This window comes from Mus caroli, chromosome 3 (assembly GCF_900094665.2).
Source record: "Mus caroli chromosome 3, CAROLI_EIJ_v1.1, whole genome shotgun sequence".
In the NCBI taxonomy this organism is placed as follows: domain Eukaryota; kingdom Metazoa; phylum Chordata; class Mammalia; order Rodentia; family Muridae; genus Mus; species Mus caroli.
This window is the reverse complement of record NC_034572.1, coordinates 101,930,923-101,939,814: the sequence shown is the minus strand read 5'-3', so window position 1 is coordinate 101,939,814 and position 8,892 is coordinate 101,930,923. Positions and strand designations below refer to the sequence as shown.

The window sequence follows — 8,892 nt, the reverse complement described above, 5'->3', positions numbered from 1 at the left end:
CCTGGGAAAATGGCTGGTTGGGCTCTTTCCAAGGGCCCCAGGGGTCTGAAAGGAGGAATCCATCTCTAGGACCACAGATCCCTGCTGTCCAGGGGAGGGAAAGTGGGCAGGTCCAGTAGGGTGCTGACGTATTTAGGTGCTGGTAGGCTGGAAAGTGAACAAGCCTAGTAGGAAGGAGAGAAGCTGCAATTTCAGAGAGGTACTAGACCTGTTCTTCCTATTAGTAGAGGGAAACCAAAGATAGGGACTTCCCTGGGGAGATGTGTCAGGGTGGACCTGAGCAGGTAAAGGTCCTGGTAGGCACAAATACCCCCCAGCCCCCAGCCCTGGCAAAACTTAGACAACAGGGGCTTTCCTGTTTCGGGCAATATAATGGACAAAGTTTTAGAAGAGAGGTGCCCAACCCTGACTTAATGAAGAATTATCTGGGTTGTTTCCAAAATCCTGATATCTAAATCCTGCCCTACTACACAATCAGAATCTCAGGTACCAGGTGCCAGAATTGTCAAGACACCTCAGTGATTTAAGTGTGAGCCTCTGGGCACATGCTGGGCCATCAGGGCTTGACTGTTATGCCAACTAAGTGACAGAGCTAGAGTTCTACCCTAGGTGAACCGTCTGATGTTGTGTAATAAGAGATGTATGGCTGGTGGGCTGGGCTGATAGAATGCTGGAAGGTAAAATGCCCTTCATTACTGTTTCACAGGCAGAGTTAAGAACTCTAGCTTAGAGATCTGAACAGCAGGGCTCAGCCAAACCTCTAAACCTCTATCCGGCCAGAGGCAGGAAAATGAATCAGAAACAACTAGGAAGAAACCTGAGGTTAACCTCTTGCAGACAGTGGGCCTCGGCAAGAGGGTAGAGGGGACACTGGTGGGTGTCCCATGGCCCCTTATAGAAGGCTCTGAAGTTAGTGGAAGAGGGTAGTGACTTTGCAGCTCTGGAGGAAAGTCCCGATTTCCCAGGGCAGGCCCCTCTGCCAGTGAAGCACATTTGTTCCTTGGGTTTCCTTTTTAGTTTGTTGAGGGTAGCGGGTGACCAGACTCCGCTGTCCTGGATGCTGGAATTGCTGAGGGAGCAGAGTAGTTCATGCCAGCTCCTGAACATAGAGTGACTGGCTCTCTCCACCTCAACTGCCACAGACCACAGAAAGTCCCACAGGCCGATCCTCATGGCTCTGTTTAGAGTCCAGGCTCTCAGCACCATGCCTGGTAGCTGGAAGTCTGAAGAGGTTATGGATAACAACCACTGAAGTACACTGAGTCCCAGGGACACAGCGCTGCAAGTGAAGAGTGGGCTCAGTGCCTTCTCAGGGAAGAAACAACAAAGACAAAGGACCCTGCAAAGCAAGGACAAATGTCATAATGCAAAGCAGCCAGGGGGAGTGCAAGAAGAAACACCCTATGCTTTTGTCACCAAAGTGCAAGCATGTTCTCCAAAGAGAAGAAAAATCTGAAGATACCACAAGGCCAGCAGGAAGGAGACATGAAAACTAGGATCTGGGCATGGTGATGCATGCCTGTAATCCAGCTGAGAATGCTGAATCAGGAGGATCACAAGTTCAAGGCCAGTCTAAGCTGCACTAGTGAGTTCAAAACATTGAAGAGAGAGGGGAGGGGCAAAAAAAGAGAGAGGAGAAAGAAAGAAGGGAGAGAGGGAAGGATGAAGGGTAGGAGGGAGGGGAGAGATGAGGGGCCTCTTACATGGGAAGGCTGAGGTTGTAGGTCAGTGGTAAGCACCTGTTTAGCATGCACAAGGTGCTGGGCTTGGTCTCCAGGACTGCAAGAAGAAAAAATGTAAGGATCCCAATATATCCAAGAAACCTCCTCCTTCAGCTTTCTTTTTCTGTTCTGACTCCAACTCTGAAATCAAAGAACATCCCAGCACATCTATTGGCGATGCTGCTGCAAAGAGATTGGGAGTTATGGAAGAACTCTGCCTTCAAGTGGCAAGTAGCCTGAACAGAGGCTGCTGAGCTGAAGGGAGAAACACAGAGCACAGTGCTGCAGACTGAGCTCAGGGGAAACCTGGGGCTACAGAAAAGAGCATCCTTAAGCATCCTCAAGTATCCTCACTGGAAACAGCAAGAAGAGGGAAGAAAGACACGATGAAGGCAATATTGATAAACAAGTTACTTTTATCAATCTTTCTTGCCTGCAAATCACTTAATCCACCCATATACAACTCGCTCCTTTTAAGGGAAAAATTGAAATATAGAGAGAGCTAAGATTTTGGTTAGTTCAACCTGACAACCTGAGTCGGATCCCTGGGAATCAACTTCTGCAAGTTGTACTTGGACCTACACACATGTTCTCATTCTCTCTCTCTCTCTCTCTCTCTCTCTCTCTCTCTCTCTGTGTGTGTGTGTGTGTGTGTGTGTGTGTGTCGTCTGTCTGTCTGTCTCTCTCATAAACACGCACACGCACATACACATGCACACATGTGATTTAAAATTTTAAGTATATAAAAGAAAAATTTTAAAAAGACATACTTTTTATAAAAGTCACTCTAGGAAACAGGGATTGATCAAGCAACTACCCAGCTAAGTCTCTAGTCATCAATAACAAATGAAGGTAAGAAGATATAGGTGCTGTGACAACTCATAATACAGACCCTAAACCAGGCTTTCAGGCAGACAAAGGGAGAGAAGGCTATAAAGAAAGGTTACATGAAGTGAGAAAGTGGTTTATTCTTCTCTCTTTTCCAAGGCTGCCAACAAGATGGGCCAGAAAACTACTCACTAATTACCAGGTATGTGTGACACACTCTTTAAAAATGCAATCCAATCCCCTACTACAGTCCTGCAAACCAAAGGCTAATAACCTCTTCGACCAATATAGAAACTAAGGCTCAGAGAATCTTAACAACTCAGCCAACTTACCACAGTGGTTAAATGCCAAAGCCTGCAGTTAAACCCAGGCCTGGCAGTATTCAAATTGCACACTCTTGTGACAACACTGTACCCAAGTAGTCATTTCATGGGTGCTTCTTGCACAGATGGACAGTTTGGAACAGCTGGTGGGGCTGGGGGTTGGAGGGCCTTAGTGTTGTCTTAGTGCTCCTCTCAGATGAACTGTACAGTCTGGAAATGGCCAGAGGCACCTATGACTGACCCCTGCTCTCATCACCTTACTGCCAACCCCAAATTCACCAGGAAAGGACAAGGAGCCCTCCTAGGTGTGTCATTTCCCAGGAAAGATCTCTCTTGACCATTACTCCTGCCTTCCTTTGAATTTTTGTGACCTTACCTACTGTAGACACCTCTGACACCCCTCGCTAATACAGTCTGAGGCACTGATCATTCCAGCTTAAAGCAGTTTGGGCATCATTCTTGTTTGGTTCTGAGCATGGATTAAGAGGCTAGAAGATGGCTTCAATTTGTCCATCCAGTTCTCCAGAGAAGGTTGCCCAGGCATGGACTAGGATCTTTGACCTTGACGTCTGAAGCTCAGCATGCTCTAGTAATTCTGAGGAACAAGCCAAAAGCTACAGATTGCAGGGCCTTGGGGGTAGGAGGGGATCTTACTATGGTATTTGGGGACCCTTAAAGGGCATCATTACCCAATACACTGGGGTCTCAAGCCCTGGGCTTTCCTGAGATGAGTTCCACGCCAACAAGTAGGAAGTCCTCTCTGAAGAACTTTGGGCTTTGAAGGTCTTTTAGCTCAAGTCCTGCGTTATGCTCAGACTATTTTACACAGCAGCAATAACAGCAAACCTTGGTTTCCCTCCATTACATTAAGTGTCTGCTTTGAGGGTTGCTGAGAAAGCTTAGTGTGTAAAAGTCCTTTTGACCAGGCCTGGTCATTATTTCTGGAATATTCACATGGTAGAAGGAGAGAACACACACAGAAGCTCTCTGTTCTCTGATTTCCATATTAACACTTTTGGCACATGAATACCTGGGTGTACACACATAATAAATGTAAAAAAAGAAAAAGTCTAGTTTTCAACAACAAAACAGATGCAAGACTTATAAAAATGTAACGAAGTATGTCTACACACAGGGGCAAAAGTAAACAGTTGAGTCTTTCCCCAGGGAAGTGTGGGCACGGCCTGACTAAACAAAACTTTAAGCTAGCACTTCAAATATGTTCAAAGACTAAAGGAAAACATGTCTAAATGACTAAGAAAAAATATGAGCATTGTGTCTTGCCAAATAAAGAACATCAATAAGGATGAGAATCTTTTTAAATGGTAGAAATAAATTATGAGCTTGAAAAAGAAGCACAACAATTAAAATTCTCCCCTAAGGTCTCAACAGCAGCTGAACAGCTAGAAGAATCAGTGAACCTGAAGGTGAAGCCATCTGAGCTCTGAAAGAGAAATTATCAATAGCAAAGGGGAAAACATTGAACACAGCCACACAGACCAACGGGCTCATGAGGGGACTCACAGGACAGGAGAGGAAGGACAGAAAACAGTAGTTTTTAAATATTTGAAGCCAGGCATGGTGGCAAAAAAATAGAGAGAGAGAGAGAGAGAAGTGAAGACTGGTTCAGAGATTAAGCAGCCAGGGACACTAGTAACTAATGTGAGAGCTGAGGCTACGTGGAGTTCTGTCCTGTTCAGGATCTGTCCCCACAGAGCAGGCCAGTGACTGGCCCCCGAGATGCTCACTTGCAAGTTGTTTCATCCTTTTTTTAACTGTCAGTTATGGGAAGCATCACACCTAGAGCAGAGCAGAGAGAGCAGAATAAACCTTCACGCCCCCATCACTTATCTTCAGTTTATGTCTGCAATGACAGAGCCCTTTTCCATGACAAGGCCCTATGTCTCACCAATTATATTTTTGAATCAGATCCTACATACATCCATTCAGATGAAACTTTTTGGTATCTGTCCTTAAAACATACTCATTTTTAAAAGCATACTCACATGCTTGTATCATGTTTAAAGAGATTAACACTACATTAATATAATAAGCAAATTTCTAAGTATTTCGCTTCCTGGAAAACATTGTTTTTAGTGTGGATCCAAATATCATTCATATGCTACAACTGGCTGGAGCCTCTTAAACTTCTGTTCATTCAAAAGTTTTATCCATTTCTTTGTCCCTGGTAGTTTATTTGTTTTGTAGAGTCTCCAAGAGTCAGCAGCTCCCTAACATCTCTAGCATGTTTTCTGCTGCCCATCTCCCTATCACACTACTTGTAAGTTAGATTTAGAGACAAGCAGATTAAATATTCATTTTTCTTACAAGAACATTTCACAGATGTTGTTTGTTCTCTGGTCTGGGGTATATAGGACTGGCGGTCTACTCCCCCCCCCCCCCCACACACACACAATATTTAAATCTTTCCAGCTAGGAAATATCTTACTTTCTGATGCTGGAAGAACCGTTATAGAAAGCTGGTTCATCACTACATTGGAATTTTATGCAGTCATCACCGATAAGAGTTTTCAAAGAATACTGTGTGACATGAGGGAAGAAATGCTTACAATGTTAAAGAATGAGTGGGTACCAGCAATGCATAAGGGGCTAGTGAGATGGCTCAATTGTCAAAAGCACTTTGCTGCAGCTGGTAACAGGAGTTTGATCCCAGGGATTCCCACAGAAATGGAAGGAGAGAGCTAACTCTACAAACTTGCCTGGGACCTCCACATACCACATACACACACATCACATGCACGGATACACTAATAAAAACATGTTAAGTGTTTGTTTCATAGAAGTTGGGCATGATGGTCAGACCTAGAATCCCAGTGCTTGGGAAGTTAGGAGCAGGAGGATTGACAGCTGTTCACAAGGCCATCCTGGACTGTCTAGTGAGTTCTAGGTTAAGCAGGACCAGAGAGTAAGACCCCCATCTTGGAAAAAAATTACATACAGGAAAAAAAAAAGCAAAAGGAACTACAAATTATAAAGAAAAACAGTTGTGTTAGTAGAGACAATTGCTAAGATTTATAATTGCAGGAGATTTTTTCTTTATTATTTCCATGTTTTCCAACTAGCAATAATACATTTATATCACTTTCATAATCAACAAAAATATTTTGTAAAACTTCTATTTCTGTGCGCGAACGTGTGAGTTTCCTGAAGTCGTCTTACAGGGCCAGAGAATACAACGTTGCGGTAAGATTTCATCATAGTAAGCAGTGTGACCATAGAACAAACTGCTAGTCAGTTTCTGGTTGGTCACTGGTTATTTGATTCCTCTGAATGGTCATTTTGGTCACAGAAAAGTGCTGGTCACAACGACCTAGCAGAAGTGGAGGTCAATTCAACAGAAAGGCCAGAAGAGGGCCAGGGAGTTGGCTCAGTGGCTAAAGTGTTTGCCTCACAAGTGTGAGGACTAGAGTTCCCATCACTAGAACCCAGAGAATCGCTACATCAGTATGGACGCCCACCATTCAGAAGTGACCAATGTCAACTATTGTATTTTCTCACTGTATTATAGTGTGTTAGTGTTTTTTACATATACATATACATCATAGACATATAGTTAATACCATAATACATGTACCATTTACTTAATGTTATAATTATGAACACTTTTCCAAATCTTCACAGTTTCTTACAGCTGTCTTTCTGTTCTTATCTGCCTATGCTTTTCTGAGCTAACAAGCTAATCCATGATCACACACTGGGCTTCTGTGTAGGAGACTGGCACAGAGGAGCATTCAATGGACATGTGACCATGACTGCTTCTACCCATTAGTGTAAAACAGACGCAGGCAAAGTTTTCAGAAAAACAAAAACAAAGACAAAAAAAGACCCAAAAAACAAACAAACAAAAAAACATGTATATTTGAGGAGTGGGAGAGAGATGATGGCTGACCTCAGGCTACAGAATCTGACCAAAAGGACTTTGGATGAGCCACTTAACCCCAGTGCACCTCACTCTCCTCATTCACGTTTAAATGGGGGCGCGGGGGTGATGCTATGCAAGTACTTGCTGTTTATATTACCAGAGAACACAAAAATATTTCAAAACTGTTGCTTAGTTATCCAAATATTTGCACTTCTACTGCAATTTAATGTGAGACTGGAAGACAAAAGATTTAAATTTTGAACTTTCTTGGAAATCTAAAATAATGGATCACTATTCTCATAGAGAAGGGTACAGGAGGGGAAGGAGAGATGATGAAAGACAGAAAGGAGGCAGAGGAGAGTGAGGAGAGAGAAGGATGCAGTGGAGGAGGAGGAGGAGGAGGAGGAGAGGAAGAAGACAAGGAAGAGGCTCACTTCCAGCCAATGATCAGGCAGAATACATAAAGGAGGAGAGAACACAGGAAGGAGAGAGGACTGTGGGCTTTGCGATTTTCCTTAAAAATCATAACCTTGAATTTCCAAGTTCAAACAGCAAGGTGTAAGAGCTTCGCCTGACCCCCCAGCACTGCTAGCCTGCACTGTGCACAGGGCTGCCCAGCATGGAGCACACATGGCAGAGAGAAGGCATTTAGTGCTCCCGTGCCCTTGGAGAAGGAGAAAACAGCACTCAGAGCAATTATTTCCCTCCTCCTCATTATTATTTTTTAACCAGGAACTAAAATCTGAACAGAGCCTTATGTTCCAGTAAAAACATTCTCCAGCAACTTCTCAGCATAATTAATGTAACACAATCTGGCGATGTTAGCAGAGGTCAAATAGAACATCGTTTAAATATCATTTGACTTTTGGACTTAAAATGATAGCCTTGTCTCCTTAACAACTGTTCTCTTCATCTTTCCCGTGGCCTGACAATAAACAATTTTCTCATTAAAACAACCAAACAAACCCTATTTTCTTAAGGACATCAGGATGTTTCAAAGAGAACAAGGTGGGGATGGCAGCTGAAGTTCTGCTATTAATTCCAGCCTGGTGTTGAAAGAGATTATTACTACAGTCATGCAACATGCAACCAGGCTGGCCTCAAACATTGCGATAAGCAGCCAGGCAACAGTTTTGGGGGAAGATGGTAGAAACTGGGAAGCCAAGGGAAATTTTAAAGTTAAGAGTAAAGATGGCAGCCTTTACACAACCTCACACCAGGAGACGTTGCCCCTCATCTCCCAGGGCTCAGGGTCACCAAGGGAAGTGGCAGCCGGTGACAGTGGGCCCTGCCTCCATCCAGCCACACTCACATTCTGTGATGATCCTTCTCCACTTGCTCATGTCTCCCATGGCCTGGTTAACCATGACTCCAGGAAGTGCTCCTGATGCCCTTGGCTGAAGACAGCATCATCTGTCACTTCTGTTACTCCCCAGGAATCCTATGCCATATGTCTCTTTCTCAAGTGCCTCGAAGCTATTAAGACGCAAGTCTTATTTTTCTCATACCTAATTTCTATAATATCTTTTACTTCTACAATGCTTTACAGTTATGAAACAATTCCCCAGGTATTTTATCACTCAGTCATCATAACATCCTGTGAAACTCCTCTTTTTATGATTGACATAGAGGGGCTTGAACCCAGAGAGTTTAACTGGTTCAGTATGACGATAAGCCAGGAGTTTTATGACAAATATCCCTTCTGAGTACCCCTTCTTTGTCTTCAAATCCTAGTAAACCTAATGCAGGACCTAATTTAGAACAGATGTGCAAAAATATTGGCTCAGTCAACAAACATGCATGAACTTGCACAGTTCCTTAGCTCCCCTTCTGCAGATAGCCTCCTGTATTGAAAGAGTTAGAAGCATCACTTCTCTGAATTCCCTTCTGATGCCTCCTTTCAGTGCATGACATCTCCCTACAGTGCGATTGCTGGAGCATCCATTCCATTCTATGCCCTTGCTTTACTATGGCTGCTGTAACAAAGAATCACAGAATTCTTGGCTTAACACTACTGTAGTTCTGGGAGCCAGAAGTCTCACTAGGATAAATCAAGGTGCCTGTACTGGCTAGTTTTGTGTCAACTTGACATAGGCTGGAGTTATCACAGAGAAAGGAGCTTCAGTTGAGGAAATGC

At 43.7% G+C, this 8,892-nt stretch overlaps 1 long non-coding RNA gene across 1 annotated transcript in view; it reads right to left on the bottom strand.

The window, feature by feature from the left end:
* LOC110291498 overlaps positions 1–8,892 on the bottom strand; it is a 108,053-nt gene that overhangs the window by 70,960 nt on the left and 28,201 nt on the right. The window lies entirely within an intron of this gene.